This window comes from Cryptotermes secundus, unplaced genomic scaffold, assembly GCF_002891405.2.
Source record: "Cryptotermes secundus unplaced genomic scaffold, Csec_1.0 scaffold442, whole genome shotgun sequence".
In the NCBI taxonomy this organism is placed as follows: domain Eukaryota; kingdom Metazoa; phylum Arthropoda; class Insecta; order Blattodea; family Kalotermitidae; genus Cryptotermes; species Cryptotermes secundus.
Window position 1 is genome coordinate 366905 of NW_019718275.1, and position 27080 is coordinate 393984.

A 27080-nucleotide genomic window follows, 5' to 3' on the forward strand; every position below is an offset into this window, starting at 1 on the left:
GTAGAAATCATAGAGGGAAGCACAATGGACCAATACAGGTCTCAGTGCATGGGGAAACCCACCCTCTCCAATAACTAACTACTTCACTGTTAGTAAATTCCTATCGAGATGGATGGGTTTGATGAAATACCACTTTCCCCAAATCACAATACGCTCTGAGGGGCCCACTTCCAGCGCTCCCCTGCCTCTTAACGTCTCCCCAGGAGGGGCTATAGCTCTGCTTCAGGACTATATAATAATAAAATTCAATCAAATTTTAATATTTTTGTAATTAAATAACTCCTTTTCTTTCTTGCACGTTTTAGCAACTAGTGACATAATCAGGAGGCAGATCACTGAGTGCAAGCAGCAGCATTATGTCTTGCGAATAATTATTCATATTACTTCAACATGTAGCCCATACACGGCTAACAAATAGCCCTGCATTACGTTCACAGACGGATACACGGACAGTAACTACAAAAATCAACCGCTGTCAACTGTGGAAACCATTACGAAGGTCGTTGCTACACCCTTCTCTTACCTACTCGATTTCATTTTTTAGTAAACTTTTCGTTTTTTTAAAACAAAAACAAAAAAACTAAAACAAAAACAATTGGAGGTTTAAGAGATCTTCCTGTCTGTCAGTGTATTCGCCTCTGTCTGTCTGACTGTGTATCTGTGTGTCTGTCCATCTCTCTGTGTATCCCCCACCTCCATTAATAATTTAGGTTATGAGTCTCTAGAGATAACCTTGCTTTGTGTCTGCGTTCCCCCCCCCACCTCTTAAGTTCTGTTAATATGTTTATGAGATCATCTTACCATCTGTATCTGTGTGTCTCCTTTTATTTTTTTCGTTTTCTCTGCGGTCCGTGTCACATCAAAGGAAAGTAAGCGAATAGTTCTTCCCAGAGCTTCTTATAATATATGTCAACTGGTTTTAACTATGTAATTTTAACATCCAGACATGTCATCAGTTCCTTCAATGATGTTTTAATAACGGCTTATGTAAAGCATTTTTTTCTTACGACGGTTTGCCTAATTTTGATGGAACTAGTGCCTGAAACGTGTAAGGTAGAAAAATTTTAATTTATATAATTATTAAATCGGGAGCACGCTGTAGCGCAGTTGGTTCAGACACTATGTTACAAGCCTGAATGTCGCTGGATCGAATCCCGATATGGCCCTGGGGTCAACTCAGCCTCTAACAGAAATGAGTACCAAGAATCTTCCTGGGGGTAAAGAGCGGCCAGCGTGTGAGGCTGACAAACTCACCGCCATCTGTGAGCCGACTGTCTAGAGAAAATGTCGGACCCTCGACGTCTCACAACCCTATGGGTCTTCACACCCTGTTACAAGGATAGCTTTACTTTTTTTACCTTTTTATATTGATTTACACAATAGGACGGACAGAATTATGAGTAATTCACAGTGCTTATTTTATAATTCACCTATAAAGAAATTTTTAGGCTAAAATAAACTATAAAATGAAGCGCTTTCGGACATCTCGTCTTCTCTGGCACGGATATGATTCGCTGGATTTGCGCTAAAACTTTTAACAGATTGGCCTATAGAAATAAAAAGTTACTGTATCAGAACGTGTAGTAACCAGCCCGTCCCTTCCCTGTTAGCCATATAAAGAAAAGTATATACATCATCATATTTTAATGCAAGAAGTGAGTATATTTCACTACTGTCCTGCAGTAAATTCCCTAGTCACGTGTCGTGAAAATTAATCATCTTCAGTAACACTAGACCTGGCGACTGCTTGCCTCAGCCCTTTTTAAAACATTTAATTCCGTCCTGTCAATAAACTTGATTTAATAGGCAGTAGCTGAGGTGCGAGTATTCTAATGCAGAAGGTCTAGTGCATGAAGTGTAATAATTTATACTGCAGAAACCCGCTCTATCAGTGCGGTACAGTGGACGCTGTTCTGTATATGCAGATATGTTATCATTCCTACATTGTTATAGCCTTTACGAACTCCAGGTCAGACTTATATTAAAAAACTGTCATGTGTCCGGGGTTTCGTGACGAATTACAGCGAGTTTTGGATTCGATAACTGGATTTATTAACTCCTTCTTTACAATCTCTCTTAATCACAATCAATTATAGAACTATCGCTAATCTAATCGCTTCACAAATCACTAGGACACGCTTCATTCTAGTCCTTGTACTCTCAATTACTGCCAGCTTACGAAATCGCTTCTCTTATACATATTTTTAACAGACCCAAAGAAAAACACAGCCTATACTGTTTATAAAGGAAGTTCACCGCTGTTGCCTAGCAACAGACGTCCTTATTGTTCCGGGTATTGTGCACATTACCTAGCAACGGCCTATTTAGCAAGACTCTCTCTCCGAGGAACGTCGTTATCGACCCATTGTCTAGCAATGTATATACACGTCACAATACATAGAAAGAACACTTTTATTGTAAAGAGCGCTTCGGTTTTTGTTATTGCTTTTTTGCCTTGTCGGGGCCTTGACGCATGTGCAGTGGAAGTTATTACGTAACATCCCGGTTTGTTTTTCAGCTTCAACGTGAATATGAAAGTTTTATTAAAGACCTCAAAACACAACAAAAAATAAAAACCAAAAATATTTTTTTCCAATTTTTTTATTTTTAATATTTTATTTATTTATTTCACTGATTTCTATGGATTTCCGTGTGAACATAATGATAGTTTCATTTTTATTGACGACATTCTCGAAGAAATAGTGGATAGTCAACTTAAAATATTTCATATTCCTGTAATTTAAGTTTTCTTTCTGTCAACGTCCACATTCCATCGATAAACTGAGCTGATAAGATGCACTTTTCTTTACGTCGGTTATTGATATCGATCGGTTATTGTTATCAATGAAGCTCCGTCCGGGGCAATCACAATAAGCGGCGTATAATGTGTATGTACAGTCCCTTTTGTCTTCCCATTTCCTTCCCGGCCTTGCCTGATAATAAGACAATATGACTGTATAATATAGTAATATACTAAGCAATATACATCCATACTGGCTCGTCGTTGGGGTGCACCTGAATGTCTAAATCAGTGACATTCACAAGTCTTATCTCATTGTACCCCCACGGCGATGAGCGGCACAGAGACGAGTGATGTCATATCAATTCGTTTTTAGAGCCTAATTTTTAGATAAAGGAAGAGGCAACGGGGGGGGGCATGAACATTAGATATAGTGTACAGGGCTCAGCATGAGTGGGATAACAGGATATATGAAGGCAAGCGATCATCTGGAAGACAAAGACGCTGATGCTGTATTAAATTATAAATCCCCAGGCAATCATAACTGATATTTGTAATACAAAAGCAATCTATATTTACTATGTTGTCTTGCCTGGCAAACCGTTTAATTAAATAATCGATAATTATACTTCGTCAGGTTGCTAAATAACAGAGCATTTGTCAAGGGGAATATATACTGATAAGATTATCATAACGAATAAACAGTTTCCATTATGTCAGTAGGGTTTATTTTAAGGACAAGCTGGGCGAATAGAAAGGCTTTCACTAGTACTCGATAATTGACTGAATCACTCACGTGACACTTTTTAGAATAACAAGAATTTCTGGGTCCGGGTTTGCAAAATTGCTGCTGGTACTCGCCAGCACAGTCATTATTACTTTGGGGCTCCGTCGGAAACTTTGACCAAATCTTTGTTCGTTTCAAGACCGTTTATTTGTTTGGAACTGGGGGTCTTCTTTTCGATGGGAAAAACTGAGCACCTTCTTTCCTTTGATACGACACGGGCCACATAAGAAATGAGTCTAACAACTCTCCTATCGTTGCGTATTCGTTGCCGCGAGAACGTGTTTACCGAATCGTTTCCTAGTAACGATAGGGAGGGGGATACGCATAGAGACAGACAGAGAGCAAGGTGATAACATAAGCCTAGTTTTATTTCATAAAAATAGGGAACGTAGACTAATAAAATGGTGTTTAATATCAGAAAAGAAACATTAATCACTCCGTGACCTGTAGTCCGCAAGCGAACTATACCGACCGAGCGACAGCCGCTTATCGACGAAGTTAGTGCCAACCTCACCGGATAGAGGGTGTCGCGTGGTCAGCGCAACTAATCCCCAAGACCGTTAATTTCGGTTTTCTAGACCGGAGCCGCTATTTCCTTGAAATAGCTCCTCAATTATCATCACGAGGCTGAATGGACCCCGTTCCAGACACACTACTTCTCAGAAAAAATCTGGTGGCGCCGGGAATCGAACCCGGACCTCTGGATCTGTAGCCAGGAACGCTGACCACTAGTCCACATACAGACCAAAAATAAATTGGAGAGAGAATCTACATATATATACATGGTGGAAGGAGCATTCGTGTAGTTTGTGCCAAGGTCGTTCAAGAAAGAAGAAGATGATTTTGAACTTGCATGTTACATATGAATCTGTAACGGCGTTTCTTTCCAGTTAGTAGCGGCTAAGAAGAGACCTAAATACACAAGCGGAACACGACATTAGTGGTTAGAAACGCTGAACATTTTGAAAGTGCCCTACTGGATTAAGGAGTGACGTCATATTGAGGCGGATATGCTGTCTTATGTCTACTTTGAAAGTCATTTGCTACGCCGAAATGGTGAAAGTTAAAAGCAGATACAAAAATGAAGTGCAAAAACGAACTTGTATAATATTGAATAGCTGTAACGATATAAATATTTGCTTTTATGGCAACACCGAACCATTTTCAGCACTTTCTAAACACAGCAGTTGCAATATACTATAACTAACCAACAACCTCCATTGTTCACAGTCCTACTAAAGCAACATCGAGGTTACAAATCCTTTTGTCAATAAGGGCTCTCAAAAAAGAATATTACGCTATTATCCCTAACCAATAACGATGTGTAGTTCGTGGAACTAAGCTGGTTTATATAGGAATTAGGTTATAGGTTATAAATCTTGGTGTATGGTACTGTAGCTGCACCGTATACACAGATGGATAACAACAATAGTGAACTGCTTGAACACTGAACTGGTATTGTAGAACGGTAGAACTAGACTGTCACTGTAACTCAGTGTATCTTCTTATGTAGCCTAGAATCGGACATATAGAAAACGGTTGCGTAATAGGTACTGCTATTGCCGGTTACTGTGTTTATAAGTTCCCTAGCAACCGCTGTTTACTTGCTTCTGCCTAGCAACCGTTGTTTACTTGTCGTTGCTAAGCAATGACGCTTGCGTTGTCACACTTGCTTGAATGTGGGCAGTTCCCACAGTACATATTTCTTATATTTTATCTTTTATCTTATTTTGTATCTTCTATTTTAATTGTAATACCAACTTGAGGCAAATTTTATCTGTTATTAATAATAAGACACGTTGCAATGGTATGGATCCATATCAGTAGTTCAATAACTGAACGTATTCCTATATAGTATAACTGCCTGATGATGGTCTTGTACGGCCGAAACATGTAGCAGGAATAAATCGAATTGTAAAACATTAAAAGCGAGTATATTTGTTGTGTTGATGATTAACCGAATTATATATATAGTATATCTGGAACACACAACAAGATGCAACCACGAAGAACTAAGCTGATAGTCACTAAGCTCGTTAAGAAATGTTGCACATTTTATGGAACCAGGAAGTTCGTGACCATGTTCACAACAGCATGCCACGCATCTAGATGTAAGCTACCTGAGCACAGAGAGAGTTAGGTAAAAAGTAAAGTAAAGCTATCCCTGTAACAGGCCGTGGAGGCCCATAAGGTTGTGAGACGTTGAGGGTCCCACACCTTCTAGACAGTCGGCTCAAGATGGCGGTAAGGTTGTCAGCCTTACGCGCCGGCAGAGCTTTACTCCCCAGGAAAATTATTTAATTAATTCCTGGTACTCATTTCTGTCACAGGCTGAGTCGACCCCAGAGCCATAGTGCGGCTGGAAGGATTAGGTCAATTGAAAAATATCCAAGGACCTCATCGGGACTTGAACCCACGACCTTCCGGCTTGTAGCATAGTGCCTCAATCAACTACGCCATCGCGTGCCCTCAGAGACAGTTAGGTAACACTGTGAAATCATAGCCGTGATAAGACTATCTCGTACTTTATAAAAAGAGGCAATAGAAATGATTTCATAATGTAATAAATGGAGATCACTGATTAGAAAATTCTTACCTCGATTAAGATCATTCCTTCTGACAATTTTACCCTCGTTAGCTTCAGTTTCTACGAGGGATTCTGATCTCTTTAGTTTCAAAACTTGGAAGGAAGTATTAAGTGAAAGTGTGTGTAGAACATCTCAAAATTAAAAAAAATATATATATATATTCTAATTTTGTTCAACTATTTGCAATGTTTATAAGTTTACACATGTTCCATTATGTGACTGAACGGTTCTAGGTTTTGTGTCAAAAAGTCACAGGGACTTAGTTTGTTTTGTGGCCAAATGAAACATTTTACTGACACAATGTTTTGTTCTTCAAGAAACGAGTACGAAAGAAAATTGCTAAGAACTTTCAGTAAGATTACCAGAAGGTCACTTGAAAGTTAACGAGTCTTCCAGTGCAACAAGATACACAACACAAGTTTCCAACTAGAAACGCCAGGGTCTGGGATAACGGAAAAAGCACAAAATGTCTAAATGGGAAGTTGAAATCATGACATCTGCTCCTCTTGACGTCAGGAGTACTGTGTTTTATTAATTCGTTCCTCCAAGGCCTCACTAACACTCTGGGACGTCTTCGGACAAAACCAGAAATGTTACCTGAAAAGTGAATTCTGCATAATAGCAGAGCCATCCCATGTGACAACTTCAGAGAAACTGATTTTAGACAAAAGAGTAACAATTAGTATTTCAACGTTCATTGCATACCCTTAATCTGGAGCCAAGTAACTTTTCCATCAACTAAACATCTCCTCGAAAGCGCATAATTTGAATAATTTTCAGCAAATTATTTGCAGCAACCTTTTCATGCACGACAAATATGGTTCTATGGATTCAGGCCTACAAATACAGAAAAAGAATGCTTTGAAGGAGACAACTCTCATTAAAATCTAGTAAAAATGATCCTTTTTAATATAATCACACCCAACAAGCAGGTATAACAGTAAATCTCCGGACCAGTATTCGGGAAGTGCGCTGTTCGAATCTCGGCCGGAACACCAGCGAAACCGAATAAAGTTTCTTGCGATATTCCTCAGTCCCTCCAGACAAATTTCAAATTCCGGGATAGTATTTTCACGAGGTAGTGATTGTATCCGCCCCTATATTTTCGATACTGAAAATGTGGTTAAATAAACAACTAAAAACATACATCAGTCTATTTGTCAAGCGTCTTGTGGGCTGTATTTTGGTGGTATGTGGCTTCACGCTACGTGATCCTGAAGATGAAGGCGACATGTTCCACCGAAACGTCGGCTGACTTTCAACGGACTACATGGTGTTATATCCCAGAAGATGGAACTCTTTAATGAGATACGAAGTATGGCGAATGTTCATTTCTTTATTTTTCTATTAAAAATATATTAAAATTGATCGAGAGGAATAGATATGGTTAGGAGAGCTGATTTACCTGGTTGAGGGTAGAGTCTAACGGTGAATTTCTATCAAAATGATAAAGAATTCTCAGGTTCCATAAAAAGCCGAACAACTCTTCTTGAGTAGTTGCGAGAGCAACAGCTCTCAAAAAGTTAGTTACTTGCAGATATTCCCACCGCGGTGGCCCGGGTTCGATCCCGGGTCTGATCAAGTGGGACTTGTGGTGGACAAAGTGGCACTGGGGCAGGTTTTGTCCGAGTACTTCGGTTTCCCCTGCCAATCTTCATTCCACCAATTGCTCCACAATCACCCTCACCTATCATCTGGGGCTGGTACAATAGGCCAGAAGTGGCCGCAGTACAAGGGACTTAGTCCCACCCCACTAGCAATAAAAAAAACTACCTGCAGACAAATACTGCGAAATATAAACACTAACAGACATACACTGGGCGTTTATTTTTTAAACATTAAATAGCGCTACATTCTTCCACAAACCAGAAGAGGCGGAAGAAAACCACCTGGAGATCTAACAGATAAGAAAATGTATTTAATAGCAAATGATATTTGATTTAAAAAAAAAATAGTTCTATGAAAATGCTTGAGTAAGATTTCCAGAAGTCTCTTTCGCAGTATAGGATTTGTGCAATGTTGACGTAACCGTACATAACCATAAGGACACTGCAGATGGGTCTCGCACACACACACCGACGTATTCGTAAGTTGCGAATACCCACAGCTTATAAGCAAACACACCGATTGCTTTAGCCATTCTTCGTGTTCAGTTAACTGTCCTTGTACTTATTTAAGTCGCAAGTTCTAACTGTTCTTTAAAGCGACTACAAGAACATGAGTGTTACCATCGATGCCTTAATTAATGCAACGACGTAAATTCTGTGTTAGTTATTGGCCGTCTCACATGTAACTCGCTTTTTAAAACCTTCGTAAAAGTTTTAAACTTTAAAATCTATTCTACGTCACTGGTGCATGCATACTACATGTTTCGACCAACACTGGTCATCTTCAGGTGTCTAAAATTACTGATGAGACTGCTACGCTTCCGTTCGTATTGCGTTGCAGCACAGCTATTTTATCTTACAATTTAAAAAAATTGTATATGTAGTAGTTAAGGCACTATGCTACAAGTCGGAAGATCGCGGGTTAAAATACCGATGAGGTCATTGGATTTGTTTTAAGTTGACCTAATCCTTCCGGCCGCACTATGGCCCTGGGGTTCACTCAGCCTCTAAAAGAAATGAGTACCAGGAATTAAATAAATAATTTTCCTGGGGAGTAAAGCGCGGTCGGAGCGTAAGGCTGACAACCTTACCGCCATCTTTGAGCCAATTGTCTAGATAATGTGGGACCCTCAACGTCTCACAACCCTATGGGCCTTCATGGCCTGTTAGAGGGATAGCTTTACTTTTTACTGTTCATAACGTAATTGGTTGATTAAAATTATCAGTCATCCTTGCACAAGACGCCAGTGAAGTCTGATAGCGTAATTATATATTAGTTAATCACAAGGTCAATATCTATCTATCTACCTACCTACCTATCCTTACCCTACCCACCTTACCATACCTATCTACCTACCTATCTCACCTTACATTACCTACCTTACCTTACCCTACCTACCTCATCTTTATATATCACATTACCATACGTACCTACCTATCTCACCTTACATTACCTACCTTACCCTATCCTATCTACCTTACCTTACCCGACTACCTACCTACCTATCCATCTATCTATCTAGAAACGCTTCGTTTCACTTTAGTTTCTTAATTTTAGACAGTCGATGGAACTCGCTGGACAGAGGATCAGCCCATCGCAACGTGCTACCTACACAGGACAACACAGACACAGAATAAACGCAGTCATACGTCCATGCCTTGAGTGAGATTCGAACCCACAATTCCAGTGTTCGAGCGGGAGAAGATATTTCGTGCCTTGGACGGCGCGGCCACTGTGATCGGTACATATATACTGGACACTAAATTCTTAAGTAATATGCAACATGATTCGGCAATTATGTGGTCGTCCTCAGGTGTTGCCATGTCGTACTCTGAGCTGATACATTGTGACTGTATACTCACTACAGACAAAAGTGAGCATTGCTTTATAATATCATTAAGAGAATTGCTGTTTTCTTCAAATCTAGGTTACAATTAGAATTAGAATTCTAACCTCGACTCTTAACGAATCGTAATTATTACTTTAATAGACATTTTAAACAATTAGAATTATTGTTTTAACCTTAAATTTAACAAAATACAGTCATAATTTTAATTTCAACTATAACCAATTTTAATTTGAAATGTAATTCTAAAGAAACATCCTATTTATCTAAAAAGATGGTTAATTGTAGCCACTTAGAAAACTGCTATTTATATTGAGGGAGGTTCACAGTTTGCTAAGCGCTAATTTGTACAATGTTAGGACCGTTGTATCAGTATTGTAGAGGGTGTCCGGATGAAAGGTATCCAAAATAAAAAAAAATATATATCTCGGAAACTAATTATCATCCACGTATCCGGTTTGTGTCATCGGAAAGGAAAACTGAGAGTTTCTTATGTGAATACCCAGCTTACGCGCATGCGCCGCCACATTTTTACCTCCATGTTAGGAATCACCTGGACAGAGAGATGGCTGGGAGATAGATCGGCAGAGGTGGACAAATCGCTTGGCCTCCTAGGTCGCCAGATTTAACCTCGCTGAATGTTTTCTTGTGGGGTTACGTGAAGAACAGTGTCTACCAGGTTAAGATCAATGACCTTCAACACCTCAAATCCCGCATAAGGGACGCTGTGGCTAACACCAGACATGCTTCAAGCCCGGATATTTGTCGTGTCACTAATGGAGCCCATATTTAAATTTATTGATAATAAATATTATTTTGATAAAGTTATAAGTATATGCAGAAAAAAACTTGGATAGTTTCTCTTTGTAATGTGTATAATAAATCCTTTCTGAGATATAATGATTCTATTTTGAATGCCTTTCATCCGGACACCCTGTATTTCATATCTTTCAGTATAATAAGAACAGTTATGTTTTCAAATTCAAGGACGATTAGACGGGCGGAGCATGTAGCACGTGTAGGAGAGATGACACATGCACGGTCGGAAAACCCGAAGAGAAGAGATCAATTCGAAAATGTAAATGGGAGAATAATATTAAATGGATCTTCCAGAAGTAAGTTGGAAGAGTATGGATTGAATTTATCTGGCTCAGGACAGAGACAAGTATTGGGGTCTTGTAAATGCAATTATGAACGGGTGGTCCATAAAAGAGAGACTTTCTTGGGTAACTAAAGAACTCTACAATAGGGGTCAGTCATTTAATTAGTTAGTGAATATACTATGCAGCTGTGTTATGTCCGCTTTCGTGTTTCAGTAATGGATCTAACGGCTGATCACAGTAGCCGCGCGGTCTGAGGTATGAACTGTCTTCCTTCGCTCGAAAACTAGGATCGTGGATTCGAATTCCACTCAAGGCATTGATATCGTTTGCGTTTATTCTGTGTTTGTGCTGTTCTGTGTGTCGGTAGCGACCTTGCGACGGGCTGATCCCTAATCCAAGGAGTCCTACCGACTGTATTTAAGAAAAAGAAACTGAAAAAGCTTCCGAGGTCCAGCAAAGGGCTGTAGAGCCACAGACAGACATACAATGGATCAAACGATAGGTTATTTACAGGGGTAAAAAATTCTGTATTCTTCGATCATTCAAACAAAAAGCCAGACATTTCTCCACTATAGAAACTATGCAACTATGTCACTCTAATATTTTCCTTACATCTTGCTAACACAGGTCATCGTATCCATGTCAGGTACATATTTACTGTTCGACATCCGTGGAGAAATAAGAACAAAGGGCGTAGGAGAATATTAAAGAACAATTACAGAAACGTTTTTCACTTCTCGGCCTTGATTTTTCACTCGTCACGGACGACCTGACGACCGGGTTTGTTGAGCCCTGGCTCTTTGCTACTTCAATTACAATCGGCTAGACCATCTGATATGTTTCGACTCACATTTATTCCTAAGATGTTCATTCGGTACTTCTTGGCCGATGAATTATATGTATACAGTAGCCTCTTCTTCATTTTAAGAATGTATGTAACTGTTCTCAGATATGAATTATGTTCTGTGGGTTATGAGGCCCCGCGTATGTGGTCTAATGGTCAGAGTTTTGGGCTACAGATCCGGAGGTCACGGGTTCGATTCCCGACGCTACCACATTTTCAGAGAAGTAGTGGGTCTGGAACGGGGTCCACTCAGCCTCGTGAGGATAATTCAGGAGTTATTTCAAGGAAATAGCGGCTCCGGTCTAGAAAACCAAGATTAACGGTCGTGGGGATCCGTTACGCTAACAACGCGACACCCTCTATCCGCTAAAGTTGGCACTAACTTCATCGACAAACGGCGGTCGCTCGGTTGGTATAGTTCGCTTGCGGACTACAGGACACGGAGTTTAGGTTATTGAACGATGCCTTATCGGTATCATGAAAGTTGAATAATGCTTTTGATAGGATCTGGAAGGAAACAGTCATAGCCTAATCGAGGTACTACGTCGGCAATTGCCTAGAGGGATTCAGAAATTAAAAGTTGCACATTTTCTTGACATTTTAAAGGGTACTAAATAGGGCAAATGTTCATGTCCTACAAAATCCCCGTTCACAAAAATTTGTCGCAGGATTCATCAATAACAGGAGAATGGTCTTTGAACACGTACGTGTATTCTTTGACCATATATGAAAGTGATGTTCTAATGCCATATTGATTTTCAAACGCTTACAGAGATGGCAGCTCTGTGCTCTAAACTGTGTCTCCTGTAAATTGCTCGTTGACTGAAAATCCATTAAATGACAATTATTTTCTTGTTAATAAACTCATACATGAATTACCTAATATACATAGAAATTGGTTAATGAAGATAAATATATAGTACACATTAAGATAAATATAAAATATCCGTCAAGTATATCAAACTTTTAATAATGAAATACAAGTTAGAGTCCAAATTACTTGTGCTCGTGCTCGTGTGACTTGCTACGCTCGCGAGTAATGTGGACGACATGACAAGTCACGAGACAAGCAAATTTTAAATTTTTAGTTTAAAAACTATAGCTAATAAATTAAAATACGAATACAGCCTATACACACTACGAGTAAATATACGGATCCTCACGCGCCGAAGCCTGACGAGCACCAGCACGAGCACGAGTAACGTGGACGCGCCTTTAGAGTCCGACAATTATCTATCTGATCTGGCAATACTGAGAGCCAAGCAGTATTAAAGAAAACTTACTTACTTACTCACTCATGAAGCTGAGCCCTTCTTGAGGAGCCGCCAAATCTGCAGCTTCTCAAGAGCTTCCCAGCATTTTATGGAACCCGAAGGTTCATTACCGTGTTCACAAGAGCCCTCCACTGGTCCCTATCCTGAGCCAGATCTATCCAATCCATCCCATCCCATCCTATCTCTCTAAGATCCATTTTAATATTGTCCACCCACCTACGCCTTGGTCTTCCCTGTGGTCTCTTTCCTTCTGGCTTTCCGTCCAATATCCTATACGCATTTCTCGTCGCCCCCATTCGTGCTACATGACCTGCCCACCTCATCCTATTAAAGAAAACGTGCCGAGTGGACCCAGTTGGACTTCACGGCCCACTAAGAGAATTTAAAAAAAGTATAGATTTACTTTCAGTGTACTTAATTTGTTTAATTATGTAAGTTTTCTTTCTTCTAATTAAAGAAAACTTACATAATTAAAAAAATAAGTATACTGAAAGCAAATCTATACTTTCTTTTTTAAATTCTCTTAGTGGGGGGGTGAAGTCCAACTGGGTCCACTCGGCACGGTGGCCACTGATTGGCCTACTGCAGCCTGCCCCGGGTGATTATGATGATGGAGAATTTGGTCGAATGAAGATTGGCAGGGGAAACCGAAGTACTCTATGTTTGATCTCCCCGCAAAGGTGCCTCCACCTTATCGTGGTGGTGGGGCTTGCCTGACTGTGTGACCTTCTTTGCTATGCCGGCGGTAGTTCAACTACTGGTAGGGTCACCCATACCGGAAATGTCAAAGGGTAGAGTTCAGAAAAACAGAGATACCCGGGTCCTCCAGGTTGGGGGTTGGGAATGAGGCTAACAACCTCATCCAGTAAAAAGAATTTTGTTCAGAAACCTAGCAACGAGCCTCGGATAAGTGGAACATATAGGAAACGGGGTAAGCCTGAAGAAGATTAAGGTGAAAGGATGGATAGAGAAGATGAGGAAAAGAGAGCAGTGGAGACTGGTTGTGGAGGACGCCAAGGCTCACACAGGGCTGTAGCGCCGAGTGGTAGATAGGTAAGTTTCAGCTGGCCGCAAGGTCTAAGGTATGAACGGTCTTCGCCCGCTCGCATGCTGGGATCGTGGGTTCGAATCCCACTCACGGCATTGATGTCTTGTGTGTGCGTTTATTCTGTTTTTGTTGTCCTGTCTGTAGGTAGCGGCCTTGCGACGGGGCTGATCACTCATACAAGGAGTCTTAGAGATTGCGTAAAAATGATTACGAAAATGAAGAAGAGGATAGGGTCCAACAAAAGGCTGTAGAGCAATTGATGAATGAATGAATGGATGAAACTGTTCATCTACCAAACTACTGGGCAATATAGTCCACAAGACCGCAGAACCAATATTCACTGCAGTGAGAGCCTCAAATCTCGTACTTGGTAGCAGCTGTTTCTGTATGTGAAAGCGATTTCTTAATGATCTTTATATTTTTGGCCAGGAATTCAGTGAAATCTCACCACTGTGCCTGTAGCATGGGAACCACAACACTCGATATATGTGCATTACGCTACACAAACAGTACTGAATTGTTAATTCGCTAACGATGCGCCAATTTTTCGAGACTGCAGACTGCCATTGTGTGAGATACGTTTCATGGTCACATGTTGGTGAACTAGCATTTCGGGAACCTAAACAAAAGTCCTTTTCAATATTTCTTTCCATAGTTCATGATCACTCATTCATGGAGCTGAGCCCTTCTTGAGAAGCCACCAATTGTGCAGCTACTCAAGAATTTCAACGGCATTTTATGGAACCAGAAGGTTCATTACCGTGTTCACAAGATCCATCCGCTGTCCCTATCCTGAGCCAGATCAATCCAATCCATACCATCCTGGTCTCCTGGGATACAATGCCATGTAGCCAGGTGAAAGTCAACAGACGTTTAGGAAGGACACGCCGCCTCCATCTTCAGGGTCAATAAGTGAGCAAAGCAAGAAACCACCATGAGGCAGGCAGCAAGGAAATCTGTTGGGTTCTCTTAGTGTATAAAATAATAATTGGTTGCTTGTTCCTTGGGGACAAGACGCCAGAAGTTCGAAACTGACCACTGAAATGTGTAAGACTACAACAACGCGGAGCTTTACCACCGCTGTGCCATAAGTTGTATTGCGTTGTGCCTAAGCATGAGGAAAATGTTATATGCTTTTCATTTTAAATTTCTTACATTATTATAACTACTTTCTATGACGTAAAAAGTTAAATACAGAATTCTTTTGAGTGATTTCAAATACTTCTCAGAAAGTGAATGTCACAATAGCGGAGAGTTGTTTCACAAGTACGTGTTACAATGGATAAACTCTCTTATGAATCAGCAGTTTCATCCATAAAAAAAAAAGATATTTCGCACAACAGCAGAATATTATATAATATAAGAAGTCAACAATCTGTGGAGTGTTAAATAGGCAAAGTAATTAAATAGATTTAATTAAAATCAATTAATCTTATCTCCGATCTATAGCATGTCGAAACCGATTACTTCATATCGATACAGAAGTTCGACTTAAATAACAAGCGTATATGTGGTCATTCGAACGGAAATTCTTTGCTTTACGTCATCGATTTTATGCGTTTTACTTATCGGGTTATTCGCCAACTCAGTTTTGAGACAGTGGATTACGTTCGGAAGATCAGGAAATTCCACGCACTTATGCCATCAGAGGATGTATTACCGTGATCTCAGGGAAACGTAACATTATTCACTCCTAAACTCGTTAAATACAACCCATAACCTCACACTCTATTCCTTGAAACTCCATTTCAATATTATAATTTCATCTGCACTCAGGTCTCTAAACGATGCTGGTCCTCGTTATATACCCTCGGCACGGACTGCACAGAAGACACTTTTCTTGCAGCTGCTATGCTGTAGTGTAACGTAGCCAGTGAGACCGACGGCATAGAAAACACATCTTCTAGCAGTTCTTCTATTGTTGCGTACGTAAGCGTGGTCGCTGTCACGTAACGTTTTCTGAGCCACTGCTTAGCAACGAGCGTTTGCTGAGCCGTTTCATAGCAACGGCTGTTTCTGCTAGCTTCACAAATTTGGCTTTCAAGAGACATGCCACAATACATACAGATTACACATTAGGTTAGTTAGATCTAAGCTTGTATACACGTCCGTTTTCTGGGATTCAATTACGTCAACTGATGCCAACAAACTGGAACGCATCCAGCAGAGGTTTGCGGCCTCTGTTTTAACCGTTTCTTTCCTACAGGCCATTACAGTTATTCTCTTGCTTTGGAGCAGTTAAAATTGCACATTTTGCGCATGAGAAGGCATCACCTCGACACACTGTTTTCTTTTTCTATTCAAGTTTACCTTGGTCCTAAATTCTGTCCTTCTGTTTCGGAAATTGTTGGTCTTCAAGTTCCCGCTTGGTTCATCAGAGACTTTCCTTCGTTCAATGTCTGATTTTCATGTAAAAACTGGCCATCTGCTAGATGCGCGTCAGCTGCAAGGATGTTGACGCATCTGGAGCCAAAACTGCTCTTAATCATATTCGGTAACGGTCCCTTAATCGTATCAAAACATACATTGTACGCAGCATGTACGTGTATTTATGTATCGGCCTATACATTTTGTCTCGCCGCATAATGGCACAACCATTATAAACCTACGTGTATATATTTTATTTCTCTCATATATTATTTATAATAAATAAAACTCCGTGGCCTGTAGTCCGCAGTCGAACTATACTGACCGAGCGACCGCCGCTTGTCGGCGAAGTTAGTGTCAACTTTTGTGGATAGAGGGTGTCGCGTGGTCAGCGCAACGGATCCACACGGCCGTTAATCTCGGTTTTCTAGACCGCAGCAGCTATTTCCTTGAAATAGCTGCTCAATTATCCTCACGAGGCTAACTGGACCCCGTTCCAGACCCACTACTTCTCAGAAAATCTTATAGCGCCGGGAATCGAACCCAGGACCTCTTGATCTGTAGCCAGGAACTCTGACCACCAGACCATTGAGGAGGTCTATTATTATTAATAAAGTCTATTCTTTAATTATATTATTATTATTATATAAACTGCCCGATTTGTATTTTGTTTCTAAAATTTTTGTTGTTTCTCTCTACGTACCCATGCTAACTTTGTAATTCGACACTAAGCTGCTAAGTTTGCATGTAAATAAACAAGAACTGAAAGTAATTATTATTATTCTCAAAGCAACTGCGTAGTTACGAATGTACTCGCTTTGGTTCTTTAGCAATGCCTCCAATATTTCTTTTTACTTCTAGTGGGGTGGGACTAAGTCCCTTGTACTGCGGCCACTTCTGGCCTATTGTACCAGCCCCGGATAATAGGAGGGTGATTGTGGAGCAATTGGTGGAATGAAGATTGGCAGAGGAAACCGAAGTACTTGGAGAAAACCTGCCACAGCGCCAATTTGTCCACCACAAATCCCACTTGACCAGACCCGGGACCGAACCCGGGCCGGCCTATTGTGTTCAATAAATGATCTATCTACTCTCCTGCCTCTAGTTCCTGCCTCCTGTTAACAGGCCGTGGAGGCCCATGGGGTTCTGAAACGTCGAGGTTTCGGCATTTTCTAGATAATCGGCTCACAAATGGTGGAAGAGTGTAGTCGGTATAGCTACTGGCTACGGGCTGGACGACCGAGGGGTCGGAGTTCGAATCCCGGTAGCGTCAAGGATTTTCTCTTCTCCAAGTCGTCCAGACTAGCTCTGGGGCCCATCGAGCCTCCTATCCAATGGGTACCGGGGGCTCTTTCCCTGGTGGTAAAGCGACCTGGGCGTGAAGCTAACCACTCACTTCCAACTAGTGCCGAGGTCAAGAAAATGTGGATCTATACAGCGACTCCCTCATACGCATTCATGGTTAATTAGTTAAGCACAGCGACAGCTTTAACTTTTACAGTATTTTGACTGATGTCTTTTCAATCATGCAAAATGTTAAGGAAACTCTTTCCTTTGCGGAAGCACAACACTGTGTCCGCGTCTGGTAGCACATAAATAAAGCTCTGAAAGTTGACTTCGGCAGTCTACCAGTTACAGGAGCTTATAAAGCCCAAGCATTCTCTTTATTTGCCAAGAAAAAGAAAACTTTTTACACGGTTACGACAGGGATTTCTCTTCTCGTCACCATGTACATGCTCATTTTTTGTAACCGTTAATTATAATGCGGTGCATTATATTTGAAAGTGACCACCTACGTGGACTAGTAGTCAGAGTCTCTGCCTACTGATCCAGAGGTCCCGGGTTCGATTTCCGGCGCTACCAGATTTCCTAAGAAGTAGTGGGTCTGGAACGGGGTCCAACTCAGCCTCGTGAGGGTAACTGATGAGCTATTTCAAAGAAATAGCGGCTCCGGTCTAGAAAACCGAAATTATCGGCCGTGGGGATTCTTTGCGCTGACCACGCGACACCTTCTATCTGCTAAAGTTGGAACTAACTTCGCCGACAAGCGGCGGTCGCTCGGTCGGTATAGTTCGCTCGCGGACTAAGACCACGGAATTTGTTTTTATTTGATTAAGACTAATAAATTGGAAGCTGTATTTTGTAAGACTGGGTTAATGAGATAGTCCGTTCTTGCTTTTAGAACTTGACATAGGCTCATTCTTGCTGAGTGAACAGTGTGCAGCCACGTGCAACTTTTCCTAGGACTATCTTGTTTTAGACATGGCGGCAGAGCTTTGGAAATAAGACAGCTGACAGATGGGGCAAGCAGTAAACAATAAGTAGGTCGGCCCGCTAAACACGCTATTCTCAAGAAGCTGTGAAAAATTCCGCCGTTTGTGTTTTAAGGGCTAGAATCGACTAGCAACTTCATCTAATTCGGAAATTCAAAATTATGAGACTTCCTAGACGTTTAACTAGGTCAATAAAGATGTCTTAGGGAGGCAACATTTAGGCTGGGGCCACACGAGCGCATGAAGTACGTCCGTTGCAACGAACGTACTTTATGATGGACGTTGCTGAGGACACCACACAGTTGCAGAACGCGGTGCGTAGTTTTCTGTCTGCAATGGAGCCAGAAGAAAGCGTAGCATTCGCATTTCTTGTTTATTTGTACAACTGATGTCACGACGTTCGTTACAACGGACGCATTTTGTGCACTCGTGTGGCCCCAGCCTTAGTGGAAGCAGAGGCTCTGAGAAGCTCGCAACTTCAGAGCGAAGCAGAGCAGAGCAAAGCAGAGAAGAGCAGATCAAAGCAGAGCAGAGCAAAGCAGAGCAGAGTAGAGCAGAGCAGAGCAAAGCAGAGCAGAGCAAAGCAGAGCAGAATAGAGCAGAGCAGAGCAGAGCAAAGCAGAGTAGAGTAGAGTAGAGCAGAGCAGGGCAAAGCAGAGCAGGGCAAAGCAGAGCAGAGCAGAGGAGAGGAGAGCAAAGCAGAGCAAAGCAGAACAGAGTAGAGCAGAGCAGAACAAAGCAGAGCAGAGTAGAGCAGAGCAGAGCAGAGGAGAGCAGAGCAAAGCAGAGTAGAGCACAGCAGAGTAGAGCAGAGGAGAGCAGAGCAAAGCAAAGCAGAGCAGAGTAGAGTAGAGCAGAGCAGAGCAAAGCAGAGCAGAGCAGTTCCTCAAACTCTCTTGTTTCGGTTTCCAAAATATTCGGACGCGAAATCTGCGGTCCGCACAAATTCAAAATTAACTTGGTGGATTATTTATGTATTTATTTATTTAATTATGTTCTTATTTATTTATTTATTCATTAATTTGTTATTAGGTGATTATTGTGCGATTTTCGACAATTAGTTCAACTTAAAACCTGCCATAATGTATTTAATATTATTAAAGTGGGTATGCAGTTATTTACATATCAGTGTGATAATCAATGTATTTCGCTTTGAGCGTCGTTTAATATATCGCCGTCCCGTGTCAATCATTGTTGTCATTTTGTGTTCCTCCTCTCCTGCTAGAGCAAGGTCCGTTAAGACACGGTCAGATTTCCTCATTTACCGGACTTAAAGCCTCAGCTGGTCATGTCGCTATCTGCCCTTACCGGAAGCCATCCTACGAATTTATATCCACTACTTCCTGGTGAATATTGGCGCCCAAAACAAATCCTTCTGATATCCAAACCAACCAACCAACCAACCAACCGGCGCGTAAGGCTGATAACCTCGCCGCCATCTGTGAGCCGATTATGTAAAAAATGTGGGAGCCTCGACGTCTCACAACCGTATGGGCCTCCATAGTCTGTTACAGGGACAGCTTCACCTTTTTTTTTTACCTTTTACTAATTAACATTAGTCTGCCATTGGACACGACACAGCGCCTGTCCTCCCTACCACTTTCTCAGGAGATAACTGTTTTTCGATCACGCCCTTGCGTATGCTGTGGCAGAGATATTTAAACCGAGTTTTAAAGCAAGCTAGCGAAGTATATTTCGGATTATCTCTTCTGACCGTGTCTTGTTATTTCTCCTATTTATTCAGCTGTGAGCATAGTTATGAGATGTTAACAACTCATATTGAGAAGTCAAGAGCTTTCGAGAGAATTTCTGGTACATTCAATAGACTGAAAATGGCGATATTATTAGAATCGTTTCGGAATCGATATCGAAATATCGAACTCCCACAAACGAATTTTCATCTTTGCTATGACGACCCGTCATATTGGAATGTCGAGAGAACATTGATAAGATAATGTTGAAGTTCGTGTTTATTATAATCTTACGAACCATGTGAGGTAAATAGAAGATACAGTACAAAAATTAAAGAGACAGAAATAATCTATACTGACTTCAATCAAATGTTTTTACATCGAGTAATATAATTATTATTTGATGTGCGAGAATGCAGATTACCTTTGTAATAAAAATAATAACGCTATGCTGCAAATGTAAAATTCAACATAGTTAATATAGAAAAGAGATTCTAATAACTATTTACATAACATATAATACAATGGAGAATAATTCTTCTTATGAGCAACAGTCGTTCAGATAAACAAAAAAATTGCCTGTGTTTAATGGAAAAAGAAATTTCATTACCGAGTTCACTCGTTCCCACATTCTCGTTCTATACTGTGCCAGATGAATTCAATTTACACCCTCACAACCTATTCACTTATTGCAACATTTATCATCCCATCTACGTCAAGGTCTCCCGAATTGTTCCACCCCTTTACGTTTCCCGCTTATATTTTTTAAATATTCCTCAAGTCTCCCATGCAAACTACATGTCACATCCACTTAACCCTCTAAGATTTGATTGTTCTAACTATATTTAGCAAGGAAAAAAACTATAAAACTCCCAAACATGTAATTTCTATCCTCCGTCCCTCTTTATTTCCTGTGATTAAATATTCTCCAGAGGACACAGTTCTTATATGGCCTTATTTTGAAGCACTGCAGCACTTTGGGTACCAAATCAGCATTTGCTGTAGAATGGAGGAAAACCATGGAAAACCTTGATAGAGTTGGACGGTCGCAGGACCTTCCGGATGCAAACTAACTTCTATCCAATAGCCCGACATTAAATACGCGAACACTAACATTAGTCCATGTATCTGTGCTGTTGCATTATTTGAAAAAAAAAAAATTACATATTTGTTTCTACATATTTTTTATGTGCATACTTTGGATCAGCAGCAAACAGTTGTGCATAATATCTGAAGGGGGAAACCTACAAGCACACACATGCATATTGAAGCGTGTTTACCGAACCATTCTATAGTAACGGTCGCGGTGCGGACCTCACAGAAAACAGTCTCTCTACTGTTGAGGCTTGTTTACAGAGCCGTTGATTAGCAATGGGTATACACATCACAGTATCTTTATACACCTGAGGAATGATTTATGGCGTTAATTCACAAACATAATTCTACAATGTAAAATAAGAAAAAACGTATAGTTTTATTTGTTGCTTCTTAAAGACTTCTCGTTATCTCCTTACATCGCTCATACACTGAACGGTTTTATTTCTATCGAAACGTCCTTTCCGGGCTCCGATCTCGGGACCGATACGTAACCTTGAACGATGTGCCATGCTTAACTACAGAAGTAATTTGCAAGTTACCTCGAGCGAAACTTGTGTGAATAGTTTTCATTGTGTCTGTTCTTGCAGTTTCCAGCATCAGCCATGACAGTACATTATGTAACGACACAATGGTACAGTATTTAAGGCGCGAAATTGAATTCACCAGACTTCCCAGTTTGGTCCAAGGTTTCACAAAATGTTTTAGCAACTCCTATTTTCATTATAGTCCACAGAAATAATTGAACTATATATTCCAATTAAATACACATTTAAATCTTTTCTTTGTCATTTTTGCATGCCTAACTGATCTTAATGTTCGTTTATTGCAGATATTAACCTTTTGACCAAAAACTAATAGCATTGTAATACCATACTGCACACATAGAAAATAATTTTATATTCATTCGTTAAGTATTCACTTGCTTACTTACTTACTCGTGGAGCTGAGCCCTTCTTGAGGAGAAGCCAAATCTGCAGCTACTCAAGAATTTCCCAGCATTTTATGGAACCAAAGGTTCATTACCGTGTTCACAAGAGCCCTCCACTGGTCCCTATCCTGAGCCAGATCAATCCAATCCATATCATTTCATCCCATATCTCTAAGATCCATTTTAATATTGTCCAACCACCTACGCTTTGGTCTTCCCAGTGGTGGCTTTCCCACCAATATCCTATATGCATTGCTCTTCTCCCCCATTCGTGTTACATGCCCTGCCCACCTCATCCTCCTTGACTTGATCACTCTCATTATACTTGGTGAAGAGTACAAGTAATGAAGCTCGTCACTGGGGAAAAAATAAACCTGACGGCACCATAGCTCAAGCGATTAGTCGCTGGCTTTCCACCGCGGCGGCCCGGGTTCGATCCCGGGGGTCTGGTCAAGTGGGATTTGTGGTGGACAAAGTGGCGCTGGGGCAGGTTTTTCTCCGAGTACTTCGGTTTCCCTTGCCAATCTTCATTCCACCAATTGCTCCACAATCACCCTCACCTATCTGGGACTGGTACAATAGGCGAGAAGTGGCCGCTGTACAAGGGACTTACTCCCACCCCACTAGCAATAAAAAAATATAGAAAATATAAGGGATAGTATAGAAAGACTGAAGGTACATAGACTGGAATTAAACGTTTTTAACTTTAATGATATGTGTAGTGTTCCGTATTACCTGCAAGTATCCGCCGAAGCTAGTAAGTTTCTGTCCATTTGTTCTTTACAGATTGCAGTGGAAATTTCCTTCTGAGTTTCACCGCCATGACCTGGCACAGCGCATTGTCCAGCATTACACTCCACTTCACAAACTGAAAAGATTAACAAACATTGCTAGCGCCTTTGCAATTTACAGCACGATGAATGTGTCCTTCTCCCTCCTTGAAAGACGCTGTTTCTTTTCCTGCCCGCATTCGGAAAGTATTTAAATGTTTCTTTACACGAACTTCATAACTGAAAGCATAATGAAAAGTTGTGTCTCACCGGTTACAGAAACTATCAACACGAAGAATTTTGAAATAGATTTATACTCATTTTAGTTTATAACGGTCCATATTTCATGTGAAAGCTTTATCATTTTACAAAACTATAGGGTTATCGTCCAAAGCAGGCTTCTTAACACTGTCAAGTGCTAGTAACTTGACACAGGATTCGGGCTGGGAGTTGGATTTACTGTACACTTATAAATATAAATACACTTATAAACGTAATTAGAAATTACCGCTAATCTACACACTTATAACATTATTATATCGCACGTTGTCTCAGTCTGTTATAGTCGTTACCAGATGTTGCTTGGTTACGGTTCCCAATAATGGAGATTCTTCTGCTCTAGTGATTAGGTCGTTACCGGCTAGCTACCCTCACAACTAACTCATTGCCCCAGCTGTAGACTTTCAACTAGATTAAGTCAAGTCACGTTAAGTCAGTCAAGCCCCATCTGGGGCCCCAAACTAGATTTTTGTCAATTTCAGTTGCAGTTTTGTCGATGTGATGCGACCTCTCAGACGAGAGGACAGGTCTGGAAATTACTGCGGTTATAGTCGGTACTTTGCGTCATCCATATCTACAATTTTACATGTGGGCAATATATATAGTCAGTCAGTTGTCAAGAGTCCGTTTCCTAGTGGATACATACTGTGACATGACGCCTGAAAGCCTGAAGTGCGCAGTGAGAGAAGCACAACAGATGCGTCTGTTGCTGGACAACGGTTAGGTAAACATTGTTCCCACAGCAATGAATTACCGTAGCAACGGACATGCAGAATAACATAAGAACTGTAAGACATGGTGTTCTGTCTGCGGTTTGCACAGGGTCATGAAAGTCCACGCAATTGATTTGCAGGAAACATTAAAATGTGGTCAAGAGTCTCACGGGACTCGGACCCGAGAATGACTGCACTGGTGAGGGCCAGTAGCAATTATAAACAACAGACCTGTGCTATCGTCAGAGACAGCGCCCCACACCAACAAACCCGCAATTATCTAACAGTAACGAAAATATGTTCGTAAGCCCCAGATGGGTGCTTTATTTCGGTCGGTCGTAACATAAGACTCAGACTCAGGCAGTCAGACTTACTGAGTAGCAGAAGACTAGAGACCAAGAAGAAATACAATGAGAGATCCGTTATCAAGAAGGAGTTCAATGTGTGAACTGTTATCATCAAGTGCAATTGTTATACAGATGTCCAATAAATCCAATCATCAAATCTAAAATTACCATTATATTTATAGTTTTACATGTAACTCTACGTATGTATTTATGTATAATATATACAAGGCCTCTGTCAGTGTAGGCTTGGAAAAGCAGATCATACCCAAACACATGTAGTTCATGTTACAACGGCTGCTTAGTCACTTGAACGGTCGTACGCTTGACAGCCGCCAAGTTTAAGCCTCTTATGTTTTCTATTACGGGCTTCGCCTGTTCCGATGTCACGAACATTTGTATTTTCATGATTTTGTATGCTCTCTACTTGTTGCTTGCACAATTCCGTTATGTAGTTATAAATATACGGTACTTGGAAAGCCATGTGCAACTCGCGGACCCGTGTGCGTATAGTAAAACTTGTTTTGTACGCGCTGCAATTTCGAAAGGAATCCGCTGCAAATTCCCAGACGGGGCTACCATTTGTTTATAGGGAGTTAGTTTAAGGTAAGGGCTCAATCGCTCGCTTTTAATAGGGAATAGACTCTAATAAATACTCTGAAGGCCTTAGCTTTGATTATTTCTATATGCAGTCTGCATGTAACCCTCTTGTCGAAGATTACACTGAGATGTTTTACACGATTCATGAAAGGGATGGTCCGTCCGTTCAATGTGAGGTGAGACTTGCGAGGTCTAAATGTATGAGAAAAGTAGACGACCCAAGTCTTATCTTTATTGTTCTTAATGTGTTCACAGTGTTCACACAATGTCTCAATCAAATTGAGACCGCGCTGCACCTTTCTGAGAACATAACCCTCTCTGCGATCCGTGGAATAAATAGAAGTGCCAAAGTAAAAGAGGGTCAGATAAACACGTGGGGGTTGGCGTACAGTGTTGGGGACAGGGAAGAACCTTGAGGCACCCTGGCTTGTATTTCTTTAGGCATGGATATTTCACCTTCAAAACAGACTGTGAGCTTTTGCTCGGATAGAAAATAGCTAAAAGCTTAATTAAATTAGTCGAAAATTTTAATTTATATAAATTTTATAACAAGCCAGGGTGCCATGTTGTATCAAACGATTTTTCGGTATCCAAGAACACCGCCGCCGTAGACATGTTATTGTTTAAATTTGAGGTCACATGGTCCGTAAACCTCATATGCACATACATTGCAATGTTGTGCTATGACGTCCAGTTGGTCCTCATTATACAGCCTCGATACGGAATGAAAATAAAACACCAACAGTTCTGTTATTGCGTGCGTATCCGTTGCCGTGGAAACGTTTCTACCCAGACACGAGAAATATTGGTTGGTTCAGCTCAAGTTTTGGCTTTATACTAGTCTCACCTCAGTCTGTTTAGCGACGGGCTACTGGCTGGAAGGAACAGGTTCGATTTCCGTCAGGGGCAAAGAATTTTTCTTTTCTCTATAACGTTCAAACCGGCTCTTGATCCCACTCAGCGTCCGATCCAATGGTAACGGGGTTCTTTCCTGGGTTAAAGCGACCGGATCGTGAAGCTGATCACTCACCTCCAACTAATGCCGAGGTTAAGAATGGTGGAGTTATACCTTCATTCCCCATAAGTCTTTATATCGTGGTGCTAAATTAAGCACAAGGACAGCTTTATTTGTTCCTTTTACTGGTTTCTTGAACATAATAAGGATTAAGGATCTCGTATCCGGATTATTATAAATCGTGTTTTTGTTGGATATTATTTAAAGAAAAATGTTGCAGTTATATTTTCAAGGCAACGAGTAATGTGTATTGTTAAGAAGTTAACGGTTTAACTGTCCAAAGATGGCGGTCCATATTTCACCCACTGATCATCATATGCGTCAAACAAATCTAGGAAAAAAGAAAAGCATAAATGCTTCTAAGCAAGACATATCGGACGGAGAACACACACGCGGAAGAACGTTACTTTATGTGTAGAGGCTCAAATTTGAGATTGGAAATTTAAGCCATCACCTAAGTGTCTGGAGACTTGCGAAAAGTGTTTTGCAGTGAAAGAGCAAAGATGTCAACACCTGGGCAGGAACTAGGCTAAGAATGTGATGATCAGCATTTATGCCTAACCGCACTAGCAAGAAGCTTGCCTCACTAGGCCACGGGAGTATCGTAAGATTACCGTATGAACAGCGATGAGACGCCATGGGCCCGCCCACAACCACCAATAATAACCAATTAGAATATTACTTTGAGAATTGAGGACACTGAGGAGGAGTTAACTACCCTCTGTCGTCAACAGCTGAATTAGCAAATTAAAACTATAAATTACTGAATTTCGAGGGACTTGGGATTCTGATCTAACACAGAATATTGAGTTGTCAGCCGAAGGCACTCTTCAACATGGGCCTTACGAACGGAGGCAGTTGGCCTGCATCTTGTACTACAAGTAAGTTTCTTTACGCATAACAGCCATGTGGTTTAATAGTATTGTTGATAACAGTGTTGTTGAGTGATTTTAATGTGCAACTCCAGTGTACCCGGCGAGCCCTTAGGGGAGGATAGTAGAATCATGTAAAATGTAATTGCCTAGGATGTTAGTCAGGCAATAAGGGTTTTATAGTGTATGTGGCAAGGTTATGGTTAGCGTGTAGGATAAATATAGTATGTGGGTTTCATTATGTATAACTAAGGGTAGATTATGTTAAGAGTGAACTTTACGAAGGATAGTG

At 40.9% G+C, this 27080-nt stretch overlaps 1 long non-coding RNA gene across 2 annotated transcripts in view; it reads right to left on the bottom strand.

Moving 5' to 3' along the window:
* Positions 1-27080, bottom strand: part of LOC111875338 — a 129710-nt gene that overhangs the window by 26096 nt on the left and 76534 nt on the right. For both annotated transcript variants that reach the window (XR_004514193.1, XR_002844707.2), the window contains exon 2: positions 22931-23063. This is a non-coding gene — a long non-coding RNA (uncharacterized LOC111875338). The remainder of the gene's footprint in view (positions 1-22930; positions 23064-27080) is intronic.